The sequence below is a fragment of the Puntigrus tetrazona genome, chromosome 23 (assembly GCF_018831695.1).
Source record: "Puntigrus tetrazona isolate hp1 chromosome 23, ASM1883169v1, whole genome shotgun sequence".
NCBI lineage: Eukaryota > Metazoa > Chordata > Actinopteri > Cypriniformes > Cyprinidae > Puntigrus > Puntigrus tetrazona.
In genome coordinates this window covers 17,722,879-17,738,496 of record NC_056721.1, presented here as the reverse complement: position 1 = coordinate 17,738,496, position 15,618 = coordinate 17,722,879, and the positions used below count along the sequence as shown (strand labels likewise).

Genomic DNA, 15,618 nt, shown 5'->3' with positions numbered 1-15,618 from the left:
CAGTGAATATACTTGCTAATCGCTAGTTTCTGAGGCAGAAGCTACAAAGGACCCAAAGCTACAATCTGAAGCTACTGCAATGAGTTTCTGAGACAGAAACTAGCAATTAGCAATCCTATTCATTGTAGCTTCAGATTTTGTGTGGTACTATGTGAAAAAGCTTTCTGTCTCAGAAACTAGTGATTAACAAGTTTACTTGTTGTAGCTTCAATTTGTCAAGTCAAAATTTTAGATAATTTTAGAAGATTGATCAGGTTCAATGCATGAAACTTGTAAGGCAGAAAAAATTACAGCGAGCTGTCATATGCAAGACACGTCAGGCATGTATCCCTCCTCAACCGACCCCCGACTGAAGTGATTATGATGGGCACGGCGAAAGCGAGGAAACCCACCGTCTCCCTCCGCCTTACACATACCCACACGAAACAGTTTCCTCTGGTTTCCTCCATCACTTCATCCTGTTTTACTCCACCCACCCTCCCACCATATGCTGTTAACGTCTCGTTAGCATCTGCGCTAATTAAGCCGACAGCTGCTAACGAGAGGGAGCGCGAATACATCACTCTTAGAGACCCCCACTGCAGCGCGCGCGGCCGAGAGACCAGACCTCATCCCACGCTTCAGCTTCATTAAAGAAAGAGACGGAAGAGAGCGAGAGAGTGCAGACCACATAGCCAGACCTCACCCACCCATAGGGCTAATGAACAGTAGCAGGAAAATATCCTGTTGAAATATAGAGCTAGCATATCAATTATTCCACACCACAGCCTTGAGCAGACCTTGTTCAAAAGCAGCACTGTGGCCGGAATGTTGATAAAAAAAAGCACTTTGTGAAAAAGATTTGATTTGTGTCAGTTTGCTTCAACTGTGCTGTGTGAGCAGTGTCTTCATATGTGATATTACAAGCTGTGTGTTGGTGACAACAGCTTGTCAGTTCCACTAACTCACGCCACAATCCCATCCGTCTAAAACAGCGCCGCTTTTCCTAATGCTAATTAGCGATCTCAAACTGTCTGCTTCTGAACTTTTGTCAGCTTGCAGAGGAGCCAAACGGGGGCCTGTAAACAGTCAAAGCTTGAAACGGACTTCAAATGAGCAAATTGGAATTGGCTTATTTGGTCTGAAAGGATGAGATCATCCAAAAGCACAAAATTACCCTCATGTCTTTGTTAATCTGCGATAATTCCATAATTCATAAAAGGTATTAGGCAAAATGTAAAAATATTTTCACTTTTTAAATGTTTTTAATGAAGTCTCTTATGCTCATCAAAGCTGAATTTATTTGATCAAGACACAGTAAATTTAATAAATAGAGGAAAACAATAAGAAATGTTTCACTAGTAGTAAATCAGCATATAAGAATGATTGTGTGAAACTGAAGACTGGAGTAATGATGCTGAAAACTCAGGAATAAATGACATTTTAGAATATATTATAAAAATAAATTATTTTAAATTGTAACACTATGTCACAATATTAGTGTTTTGATTATTTCTGAGCACATAAATGCAACTTTGGTGAATGCAAAAGACTTTGTATTAGTGCTGTCAAACAATTAATTGCGATAAACGTTTTTGTTTGCATTATATATATATATATATATATATATATATATATATATATATATATATATATATATATATATATATATATATATATAACATTTAACATATAAACAATTATTTTTTTTACATATACATGAAAGTGTTCATATATACATATTAAATATGAACAATAAACAAACATATAAACAACACTATATACTGATTTTATTAGTAATGTGAATAAATAAGGACAATTTAAATTTTTTGAATGGACTTCCATTATAAACTACATCTGATGTTCTCAAATAATGCAAAAGCATGTTCAGTTTGTGTCATCGTTAAATGAATCTCTATGAAGTCAAAGTATTCTGGACTCCCGTTTCCTGTTGATTAAAATTCTTCCATTGCATGCTGAGCCCTGCATGATTGAACTAATAAAACCAGAGAGCTGCTAATGCGAGAGTGAGAGAGAGACAGAGAGACAGACAGGGGAGGACTGACTTCCTGGAGCTCAATCACGCTCTGTGAGTGGCATCATGGAGTGAAGCTGGAGGGGGGGCCGGGGGTAGGAGTATATAAAAGGAGATGGAGCTAAGAGCTGATGGAGGCTAGGATGCAGAGGTGCCTGTAGGGATGGCCTCTGAACTGGCCGAGCACTGACAGACAGCTTCTGTCTCATTATTTGTCACATCATGTTGGACCTTGTTGTGGAAAGACCCTCTGGTCCCTCTATTCTTGCAGAATAAAGGCAAGTTCAATTTTGTGCTTTTGTATGTGACTGGGTGCATTTTTGTTTTTCAGAGGAGAGTAATTACCGTAATGAAAAAGAAATATTCTGTTTGTAATCATTTACTGACTGCAAGGCTGTTTCAAATGCTTCTGCACACCACGAAATGTGATATTTTGAAAGCTTCAAATGTAATGTTAAAACTATTTAAACATAAAATTAAATGTTTAATTTTAAAACAATTTTCATTGGATCAATCATATTTTGCGATTTACAGAACAAATAGAGTAAACAATGGCAAAACTTCCTTTTTGCGTGAAATATACCTTAAAACACATATTTGAATTCAGAATTATTCGTAAAGTTGATTTAAACCGAGTCAAAACACTCTCTTTCTGCGTGTGCGTTGCAAAAACTGACTCATAGGAGTCAACTGCTTGTGAATCAGACTTGTGAATCAAACTGTGAAAAACGTTGCTGTTGCTGGAGATAAAGTGGTGCACCATTTAGAAATTGTGGGTCAATAAGATTTTCAATATGCTCATCAAGGATATCAGCATAAACAGTAACATTGTATTTTTAGCATTACTCCAGTCTTCAGTTCACAAAATCTTTCAGGAGTCATTGTAAAATGCTGGTTTTCTGCTTAAGAAACATTTCGGTAAAACTTTACTTTAAGGTGTACTTGTTACTGATGTAACATTTACTTATATTTACTATTATAACACATACACACACCTTAATTATGTGCAAGCAACCCTAAGCCAAACCCCAACCATAGAATAAATACATGTAGTTACTTAATAATACTCAGTAGTTAGCAGTAAATGTATAACTGTACTGTAAAAAGGGCACCCAATATTATCATTATCAATGCTGTATACAATGCTGTCAGTAACAATACTTACTTTTAAGAACTTGTACAGCAGAAAAGTGAACCAGTTCGTAAGCATCTTCTCAGCAACAGACTCAGTTCTTAAAGAGAAAAAGGAAAGAAGAGAATAAGATAAAACATGAATTAAAATTCATACAACACAAAATGCAATCCAAAAGTGAATGAAAGCTTCTCAAAAAAACAATAAAAAAAACCCCACACTTTTTCAAAACAAACCACCAATCTTCATTAAGACCAGACAATTACAGTAATTGGGCGACGTCTTCCATTAATGGCCAACCTGTCGCCAGCCGAAGACCCCCAAAAGCTTCTCCAGAACAGAAGTAATTAAAGCATGCCGTAATTAATGGACTTCAATGCTCCTAATTCATCTGTAGCTGGCAAACGAGAGCGACTGTTAGCGCGAGCTGCTAACTGCGGCTCCTTCCTCCCTCAGGCCCACCAGGAGCCTTTTCTGCTGTTCAATAATGCATTCACATAGACTTACCAACTCCCATTACTTCCTTACATAAGATCCTATTATTAAATTATATGCTCATTAATAAACCGGTGAAGGGGAGATAAGGCGAATGGAGTGGGACAACAGGTATTTCATGAGTGGGAAGTGTCCTGAATAGCTCATTAGCGTACTTTAGTAAGTGCGCTACATCAGGGTCAACAGTTGGGTGAGATGGAGGATATCGACTTACATAACTTTCTAAGAAAATTTGAGGTGCTAGGATTTTTGTGGAATTATATGTTAGTCAAGGTTTCTAGCAAAGAAGTCGTGATTTAGTTTTACAATATTTCTGCCCTCTCAATGACACTTTTGAACAGGCTACTGTAGCTTTAAGAGTACTATTACTAAACCTTGATTTTGTTTGTCTGTTCAGGCAACTATTAAGTTTAAGGATTGCCATAATTCTTTTTGAATAGGGGAGTTCACACTGTATATATAACAATAACATCACAGGAGAACAATATAGTTATTTTTCAGCTGATTAATAATAAAAACATTGACAGACAATCAGAACTCATTCAGACCTTGAGCATTTAAACAGGTGACAAAACTACATAATATGTGACCCTTATGTGACTCTTAAGTCGCTGTATATTTGTAGTAATAGCCAAAAATACATTGTATGGGTCAAAATGATTGATTTTTCTTTTATGGCAAAAATCATTAGGACATAAGTAAAGATTATGTACCATGAAGATTTTTTGTAAATTTCTCAATATTTTGAGTTTTTAAGATATTCAAATATTGACCTATTCTAAAAAAACACATTTCTATGGGAAAGCTTCTCTATTCAGTTTTTAGATTATGTATACATCTCAATTTAAAAAAGAAAATTACACTTATGATTGGGTTTGTGGTCCAGGGTCACATATACGGAATGTTACAGTGCATCGGTAAGGATGCTAACATAGTTATCATTACAGTTATGTTCACAGTTATCATTCTTGTTGTGAATGGGCATTAACTCAGTGTGACAGTGTGTGTGTTTTCTCCCACCTCCTGAGCAGCAGTTTAGGGTGGTTCTTGCTCTCCAGGTTCTTGTCGATGAGGTCAGAGAGCAGCTGTTTAAGGACTCCTGTAGCGTACTCCATCTCTCCCTGTAGAGCTGTCATGATGAGTGATGCCACATTGCCACGGTCACGCATGGAGAAGGAGCGCTGAGCTTCCAGCGTGCGGATAAATGTCAGCAGGAAGTGCTTCTTGGTGAGGAGTTGACCAAACAGAGTCAAGGCCTTCTCGACATTAGCTTGAACCTGTGGGAAAACACACAGAGCAACTCATTATACAGTGTAGAATTAATTACCACAGCTATGTTGTATTTTGATTAAAGAACTAAATGTCACATGATTCTTCAGAAATCAGTCTAATATGATGATTTGCTGCATTTCTTTTCAAGGTTGAAAAGAGTTGTGTGTCTTAATATTTGGAAATAGAAATCTGTACTATTATAAAAATAATGGTATATATCTTCAACATCAGTTTCGATGACCTTAATCTTTACTTGCAAAAAAAAAAAAAAAAAAAACTCTAAAAAAAAAAAAAAAAGGGTAGTGTAAATCACTTCCAAAATAGTTGCATACCTAAATTGCGGTCCTGAATTTATTTATTCATATCACTATTTATTATTTTATATTACACATTTAAAATGAAAAATAAACAAATTTCTTCTGCTTTTGTGATTCATGCTTGAGGCCCATTGTGTGGCTGGTTTGAGGCTCAAAAAATTGAATGAATTTGGAGGGGGTGGATCCATCTATTTTAACTGTCCAATAAGAGAAGACGACAATATAAAGTAACATCTGCATTAAACCTGGGTACGGGTAAGATATTACGGTAAGTAAAGGTCTTTTTATGTCCAATATTTAGCAAAAAATAATATGACACAATATGACCTCATGTTGTGTCAATCACATTTACGTACGGCCTCCGAAACGTTTGTCCATCATAAAAAAATTTAAATCAGGTTTGATTAAACTGATTATTAACTGGAAAATAAATAAAATCAATAAAATGAAATATATAGTAGTGTATAATGTATAGTGATAAGCTATTTAAGTTTGTTTTTAAACTTATCAACTGTGCACAGTAATACCAGGGACATTTTTAAAGAAAGTTGATGTCGCTTTTAATGTTTTTGACTGACGTATTCTGCCTTTCTGAAACAAAGTCGAAGCCCTTTAGTAAAGTAAACAGCGTTCAGGCAGAAGTCCGCATCAGGGACGTGCAGCTTTCTGATTGACATCAAAGGGAATCCAAGATGCTAGCAGCTCAAAACACAACAGAAGGAAATGCAGAGTGAGGGCGAGGAAGGACAGAGAGAGAAAGAGTATAGCAGGAAGCAGACGTGACCTCAGAGTCCAGGAGCGAAAGGTGGCGATGTGTCCCTCCGTGAGACGCACCTGTCACTTTTCATCTGCCTCGCTCTCTCACATCTTACCTGCACAATTTCTTGAAGCCACATATTTATACTAGCATAATAAAAGCAACATCTTACATGTGTCCAATCTAGCCATGACAAGCCACTGGACATTGTTCTTCGTGTGTGTGTGTGTGTCTTTTTTTCAGCAGCGTAGGGAAGGTTACTTTGGAAATGATACAGATAACAAGTTACCCTATTTAAAGCGTAATAAGTAGTGCAATTATTTCAATTAATTTATCAAAGTAATGTAACTGATGGCATTTGATTACTTTTCATGAATGTTTTCTCTTAATCATTTTAACCAAGGCAGGGTTAACTTTACGGTAGCACTAAACACCGATTACTGTCAGACTTTCAAAATCCTTCATTTTAATTAAAATTATAATAATTACAATCACACTTCAGCACCTCTTTTTACTTTGAGATTGTTCTGAGGTTAAATACACATTTAAAACCTAAGCAAAAAATAATCGAATAGCTATGATATTGTTTTCGAAATCAAATCTTTGCATAACTACGACGGGAAACACAGACGTCTAACAGTTTGAACCGTATTTACTAAACATGTACATCTCAAAACAGCGCTGATGGCCGCAAATATTTCTGTTTGTGATTTACTGACAAGGCGCAAATGAAAGAACGTGACATCTCATTTTCATAATGACCGACGCAATCTACCAAGCACAGTGCTAATAGCGTAAAGATACATTCGGAGTTGGATAATGTGTTCTTCTGGCATTTCAAATAAATTAATGTGTGTCAAAAAATCCTTCTACCATGAGCTCTCGGTTCTCTGCTTCCTCCTAGCAACAACAAATGGAGCCATTTTGAGCGCAAAATAGTTTAAGACATGTATATAACAGTGATTTGATCAGCACAAATGTTAGTAAATCATACTGATTCATTTTTAATATATTTAATAAGGTCAGGAGCAAAACTAATTGTGTCCATGCTGTGGTTTTCAGCGCTAATTCTTCACTGCCAAATCCTGACAGCACTATTTTAACGGCAAAATGCTGTGCTCACCCTTAATAAAATAAAAATTTATATTAAAAAATTAATAATAATAAAATAAAATAAAATGTAACTAGTTACTCTCCAGCACTGGCATCTACTTAGTAGCCCCACCCACAGTAAAATCTCATTGGTGCAAAATTCAGTTTGATATATAACACTTGGCTGTAACTATCTCACACTGTCGCTGGAAAGTTTTTACGGCTAGTTAGGACAAAGCGCTATAATCCGAAGAAATTACAAAAAACATAAACGAATCTCCAAGCGAGGCTGCCGGAATCAGACTTCAAAGCAAACCTGTTATTGTCCCCTTCAGCACCTTATGTACCATGTAACCTGACAAAGGCCTTTTTTTCCGACAACACAGACTAATAAAGTGCCTCAATTCTTCTCTGCTGAGCCGAATGAAATTTGCAGCCTCTCGGGGAGGCCGATTGTACTGTAGGTTGCTTTGGGGCGAGAAGCTACACAGAGCAATAAGGGCCTGAGCCGCGCGCATAGGCACTTGATTACGCCGGGGACTCGGGGGCAAATACAGTGAAAACAAACCCCAGATGAAATAATAAACATGCGATCCCCGCGCAAGCGAACAGCGTGACCTGCTGTACGCAGGCCGGAGGATGTAGCATGTCGGAGAAATTGAGTATTTAATTGCGCTGACCAGTGCGCTTTGAGGTTTCGTTATTGCTCTCATTTAGTTGCGTTGTTTTCTTTAGCTCGTGCTATTATGTGTCAGTCATTAGCGTCTAGCTTTATTGTACAAGAGGTCACAATCAGTAACGTATTGAACTTGTAAACTCCAAATTGCAGGTTCAAAAGGTTTTTTTCTCCACTCTCGAGAGAGTAACCAACCCCATTTATCAGAAGCAAGTGATGTCAAAAAGATTGGTAACCGAACATACAATATACATTATGACCTTTCAAGATTGTTGATCAGGCATCTATGGCACAATCGTAGTTTATACAATCTCAGCATTATGCTGTTTCTAGTATTAGTAGTGCTCTGCGGATTTTTGATAGCATTGTTAGTTCTGCTCTAGGGCTACCGTGGTGATGGCGATGTACTGACCCGTACCTCCATCTCCTTGAGCACCGGGTGGTCCTCAATGCCAGGGAACAGGACCCTCATGGCGTAGGTTCGATAATCCAGGAATGGGATACCAGCTCCATCCAGCTCTTGGGTCAGTTCATGGATGTCAGTTTGGAGTTCAGCGAAAGCTGTGAGGAGAGAAGAAAAGGTAAGCAGAGTTTCTACTACTGACTAGTAGTAGACTACTGACCAATTAAGTGACATGATATATATATATGATTCGGATCAGGGTGCATTTGACAAAATATCTCATAATAGAAGTTAGATTTGCTTTAAGCCTTCCCTAAGTACGAATAAAAAACGAACTTTAAATAAAGCAGCTGATTGGGAACTCATGAAAACGTGGTCACTGGGAGCCTTGTGCAATAATAGGTACTTGTTGGGTAAACAGAAGCAATGCTAAGTCTGTCAATCTGTTTGTTTATCCGGTTTATGACTAATTTGGTTTGCTATTTGAAAAGAGCGGGAGGGAAGAGATGTAAGAGACACAAAGTTCACGGGAAAAGAAAGTCAATTAATTGCATGAGTGGGTAATTAATAAAGGAGCGGAGCTTTTCATGCATAATTTCCTCCAGCTGTTGTTCCTCCTCGTCGTCCGCTGGGATATGAATACTGAAGCAAGAAGATCCTACTCTAAGTGAGGGTTTTTCTTCTTAAAAATACTACACAAATATTATTCAAGATGAACTGCCCAACGGGATTTTCAGTCTCCTGACGAGGGAAAAAAAAGAAGAGGAGAAAGTGACAGGCCTAAAGAGCTTTTAATTCAATGGGTCTTTCTCGTCAAAGTGCACTTGAAAGGCCTAACAAAGATTTCCAACATGAGGGATGGCCTTGTAATTCAATTTCACTTCATTACTTGGAGAGAGGCGCGTGTCGGATCGTAAAGCACGAGGGGGCATTATAGACAGCTCAAATGCGAATTTTTAAAGGCTTCCTGTTGTAGTGGTCAAAACATTACGCCTCTCAGGAAGCGGCAGCAACGCTGGCAAGGTCAGCCGGCAAAACATTTCCTTTAGTGCTGAAGCCGTTTGTCAAAACAAGTTTGAAAAGTTTAGTACACTGCTGATAATGCGTTTCTTTCTGAAACCGTTCCTTTAGTTGAGAAAGCACTCAAAGTGAAGCCATTCCAATTACCGTCATGTCCACACACGCTTGCACTAACATTTCTCGGCTAATGTAAAGCAGAGAGGCGAAGCTGATATCCCCACTGAGCGTTCCCGCTATCTAAACCGGTGCTGGATAGCTCGCTAATTAGCCATTAGCCGTGCCTTTGTTTGTTTGTACTACTGCGCTCTCTGATGGGCTGCATCATGGCTCAGTAAGCCTCTGCACATGTCCCTGGACGGCTCTCGCCCGTCCACACCCCATAACTCCATGCTATATGGCCAAACTAGAGGGTGAATCGCTTTAGAGAAGTACAATCGCTAATTTAGAGGGCATTCGCACAGTTACGTAAATCTCATGAAACATGAAAAGAGGGTTTGGTGTAAAATATGACATTGAGCCCACTTTTGTAGCCTTTTATCTGACTGCTTAATCACAATTAGTCGTTTGACAGCACTGGTTGACATTATTGGATGAATCGCAATAAAATTTGCAAGAAAATGTCATATAGAATTTAGAAATTTATTTAGCTATAACAACAAAACAACAACGTGAAAAAAAAATTATTTACATTTTTTAAAAACTAGGGAATGCTCTAACGATGTTTTTATTGCTTTAATGCAGTAATTATAGAAAATATGACACGTTTTATTGTAATGTATTTTATACAAATATCACCATTAAAATATATTTCATAAATATGTAACAAAACAAGCCTTTCTCTATCCACAAACATTATTTAGTCTAAAATATGACACTTCTTGACAGGTTTTGTGAGATTCACCCTTTAGCAGCCCATTATCTGACCCTGGGTTGGACAGACCATGGGTTTGAGAGCTTCGGGTCATTATCAAGCAAATCCAATCCCAGCCCAAATGAGAAATAACCGAGCTAAGGTCATAAATATTTTGCAGAGGTTGTAAATAATGTCAGCGCATATGATCCAAATAAAATATTGATGCGCAGATTGAATGGCATTGCGATAACAAACCGTTCAGGTTGTCCACTAATGAAGGCAGTTGGCCAATCAGTGAGAATCAGGGCTAAAGAACGTGACAGCTAATCAATGCCTACCAGTTCCTTCACCCATTTGCCAAGAAGTAAATTTCTTTCATCATTCTCCCTCTGCCATTCAGCCATCTCCCCCTTTGCAGTGAAAAAGACTGTTTGTTAGCTAGCTAGCCACACCATGCTTTTTCATCCTCCTGACAGGGTTGTGACCAGGAGGGCCGACAGTCCTAAGATAATGGCCAATTAGACCCGGTGCATCTCTACGAGAGCAGGTAGAGTGTGGCATTGGGAACCTTTAGAGCATATGGAAACTGTATTTCAAACAGGGCGTAAGACGGAATGCCATAACAGAGCAGCCCACTAACACCAACCTGTTACCAAGACATGCTAACAACCATAATGGTGTCACCATGGCGACAAGAGAACGGAAAGACGTTAATGTGGAGCTTGATAGTACACCTGCAGATTTCACTTCAACAGCAATTTAAATTCTATATGAAAGCCACGTTCTGTAATGTGGACGTTTATCACAGAATGTGCCTTTTATATGAACCAGTCATAAATGTATACGCAGAAACAGTTAGTGCGTTACAAAATTATATAAATGATTTATGATTTATGTTCTTTGTAACACCAAATACAAATTAAATTTCACATTTTATATATAATGCATGTATTATATGGCTTAATTGTATATAATTTATGAATTAATAAACACGCATACAAAGGTCAACATTTGAAGTGGATCAAAACGTTTAATCAAAGTTGTCCTAAAACTAAAATGCGTTTTGGATCCACTTTAAATGTTGATTATTGTGTGCATACACATAATACATACACACATATGTTTTATGACAAACAAAAATGCTCAAATTCTACATACATTCAATTTTTGCCTGTTTTTAATGAAATGTTTCTCTAAAATCTCTCTACAATTTAAAAATATATTCTTATTTTATATCAAATCACATTTTTAAGCCTAATAAATTTTACTTGGAATTGCATATATGTGAAGAAACAGCAATTGTTCAATACAACAAAAAAAGCAATTTAAGTTTAGTTTTTTTCCTCCTGCTTATCTGAAATCATACCTACAGTGACATATAAATAGATAGATAGATACAAAGCTCCACTAAGATATTTTTTGTGAACACACTGACCATTTGGTGCAAACCCTAAATGATATATGACTTACTAATAATTCATCTCACCTTCTTTGCACTCGAGAGCGACTCTGGACTCCAGGTTATCCATTTGCAGCTGCAGTCTTTTGAGTGTGCGGTCCGCGTCGCGGGACTTGCGCTTGTAGGCGATGAGCACCGCGATGATGACCAGCAGCAGGAGGCCTCCACCTCCTCCGATCCCGATGATGGCAGGCAAGGTGAGAAGGCTGTCGGAGTAGATCTGCAGCGTGCCCGGGGAATATTCAAACCCTCCTGCCCGGATCTGTAACAGAGGCACGGGAGACTTGGCTCATTGAGGTGCAGGAAGCAAATCTCGTGTAGTGGTCTGCAATCTGCAATTAGGCGCGATTAGCATTCGTAATGTTGTTGTGGCAATTCATTTGCGAGAATCAACTTTTTTTGCGTCAAGAATGCAACAGCAGCTTTAAACAAAGACCCAAATTAAAACTTTATGAGCCAATCACATTTGTGAGACAAGCTAAGAGATTGAAAACCCATTTAGCTTGAAATGTCCTATTATTACTGGATCATTTCAAGCTTGTATTTGGAAAATAGAAAATTTAACAAGGAACCGTGTGATTGTTTACACAGCCCTGTCTTGGCAAAAAATCAATCCACGCAGTGTCAAGGTGTTTGTTTTAGCCATAAACATGTTTGTACAACAGAACAGTTAAACGTTTAAAACTAACAAGATGAAGATAATTCTTTTTCATTTCAAAAGAAACTGTAAGGATGTTTATTCAATAAACCAACACACACACATATATATATATATATATATATATATATATATATATATATATTTTTTTTTTTTTTATAAGAAAATGGTCAATACTTTCACTAGATAAGACCCTTATTCGTTGGCTGGGGCCGTGTAGAGCCCTTTGAAGCTGCACCGAAACGAAACAATTGGACAATTTGGACCCACTGGCATCTATTGAAGTACACAATATGGAGAAAAATCCTGGAATATTTTAAAGATATTGACATTTTGACATTATAGTGAACTAATCCTTTAAGTACTTGAATTTAGATTATATGAAATTTTAAAATACTTAGACTACAGTTTTTACATCTTTTATTGTTTGCATATTATTGACATGGTCACGTGACATTAAGGTTACAGTTAGAACATTTCCTATTTATTAATTGTCTATTGTTTTATTTTAATTTTAAAAAGGTTTTTTTTAAATTGTATGTTTTTATGATTTAATTAATTATTACCTTTTATATTAAACTCTGACATAGCATAACGTTTAATGCACTTGGTTCATAACATTATTAATAGCAACGAATGTATTAATTTGTCGTCTATAAGGATGTGTCATATAAACTGGAATCAGCAATGGACTACAATTTTCAAGTAATCTAACCACAACTGCTTAAAGGGCAAAGTTTCAATTAAAACTCCTGAGATATTTTGTCCATTCTATCATCCAGCAGATGAAAATCAAGCAATTATATATTAATTTAACGTATACATTTAGTGTAATTAATTATTAATACATTTTATAAAGCAATTAACCTGTGTCTGACCTGAATGTAAATTCCAGTAATGACTTATCATAATAAAAAAAATAAATAAATCACACCTCTCTCTCAACAACTCGCACAATCTAAGGTAGCATTCATGTAAAAACAAACCATGCACAAAGTTGATTACACGGGGTTAGAGGTGTAAAAATACAGTAAAATGCTTTAGCAAACATAAATATTTGGAACTCCAGTAATACGTTACGTGAGCGTATGTACTGCACCGCAGGCATCGTGTGATGTCTGCAAAACTACAGGGACCCCTGGGAAGGCATGGAGTCAAAGATCGCAGCCATGCAAAATTTCCTAGAGAGACTCTCTCTAACAGGGGTCGCAGTGGTCAACGCACAGCTGTGTGACGAACGCACTGTATACACACACACTCTCTAATTCTCACATAGAGGCCAAAAAGATACAGAAATCACACACACTGAGAGCTGCCAGACGTGATCCAATGCACCAAGGGCGGCCCATAAGTAGGTCACTGTACTTGGGACAAGAGCACAGCTGTGTCTGCGTCTCCCGGCCTCTGAGAGCGCGCGGGAAGGCAACGCAAAGAGACACGTCTATTTTTGAACCAGCATTTTTCAAAGAGCATTTGTACAAACATATATTTCACACAGTTACTCAGAATTCAATGTGACATTTGCGACAAAAAATAATACGAATGCAGAAAACAGGCGTAAATATTTTTCTTCTCGGAGCATTTCGCTTTCAGAGCCATCACAACGAATGACATGCTGCGGAGAGATAAAGAGTGTCCTTTCAAGACATTTTCCTTCAGCGGGGCATTCGGTTGGTGTTAAGTTCATTCCTGGCTGCGAGTTGTCATTTCCGATCTTCTGACATTTGGTCAGTGTGAACTTGAGGATCTAAGTACATACCGTCACTTTGTGCTGTCCGGTGAGGTTGGGCCACTCGCATAGCAACTGGGTCTCGGAGAGAGTCAGAACGCACGCCGTCTCTCCAATAAACACTGTGTAGTTAAGTCTGGAGTTACCCGGAGCCGCAGGAATCAAATTACGACCCTGTAATGACAAAATAAGAGAAAAATATATAACCATAAAATAAAACTAACTTGAATTGTTTGGTCACACTTTATATTAGGTGGCATTAACTACAAAATAAGTATAAATGGACTAATTGCGGTAATGTTGTATTGTGAAACACATTAGCTGCTATTGAGGTGGGATATGGGTAAAGTTTGGTGGTATGGGTATTTAAGGGTGGGTTAAGGTGTAAGAGATTTGTAAAACGTGTAATTTTAAATATAAGTACAGAAATTAATTGCAGATGTAATTACACATAGATATTTAAAAAAACAAAACAATTAAATATATGTGCATAAGTGCTTTATTATTAGATCAATATAAAATGGGACTGATTGTTTTAACATTAAAAAGTGTTTTCCTCTTGATTCTCAACAGGACTTTGAAATGTAACATAATGTAGCATAAATTATGCTAATAACTGTAGTTAATGATTTTATTTATATTGCTATTATTATCATACAGTTTAATGAAAAAAAAAAAAAAATTAATTTGTTGTCATCATCCCCACCATGTGTCTACACAAAAATATTAACTGAAGTATAGAATTTTTTACATTTTATACTTTAAAACAAAAACGGTTTATAACACATTTGCACATTTTAACTATTCTATTACATTTTTATCTTCACACACAAACTATAAATTATAAATTAAATATAATTGTTTAAAAAATAAATTACATAACATGAAAATTATTATATTTATAATAAAAAAATCAAGAAAAACTATGAAAATCAATTTTTTTTTGCGTTGACAATATTGAAAATGTTGGCATGGCAAATGTTTACAGAATGTCTATATATAGCTAAAATATTCCTTTAAGATACTGGAATGGGTTTAAAAGATAATAGCACTGGTCTCTTTCTGTCTGAATTAAGTTTAGCATCACACAACCTTGAACACGTAAAGGTCATGCAGATATTGATTTAAAAAAACAGCCAAGAAAACCCCAGAGGCTCGAACAGATATGAACATATCCTGCGACTGATCTCCTCAATGGAGATAAACAGGAAGGAAAATAAAGGTCGGAATACTCTGCGGCCACATGGACAGAAGGGACGGGAAAAAGAAATGTTGATTTCAACGGCAAAGCACCCCCCTATCATCCTCAGGGTTCAGCGAGGCCACGGCACAACGCTCTTTAATGCAAATTCTGCTCCTTCTCCCCCTCTCATCTCATCCGCGCCGCCAACCCCAGATCAAATTAGATGAGAAATTAATTGCGTGGAGAATGTGATGCATCTCCAGAATATCCCTGATTATTTCACCAAATTGCATTTTCGTATTTTCCTCCGCTTTGCTAATGCAGCGGGTTGTTTTCTCTCCCCCCCAATAAAGCCAGGCAGGGGATCGGGCATTAAGTAAAAAGGTTTCGCTAATAAATTTCCATTTAACAAAGAAATATCACCCGACATGCTTCGACTCTCACCTCAGTCGGTTTAAAGAAAAGAGAAGCTTTCATTACAGGAGAAACCAGCCGGTGCCTGTGATCAGCGTTTATAAAGGAAGGGATGAAGAAGAAGTGGTAGGTATGGAAAGGACG

The 15,618-nt window shown here is 37.2% G+C and overlaps 1 pseudogene; it reads right to left on the bottom strand.

The window, feature by feature from the left end:
• LOC122328574 overlaps window positions 1-15,618 on the bottom strand; it is a 44,550-nt pseudogene that overhangs the window by 21,497 nt on the left and 7,435 nt on the right.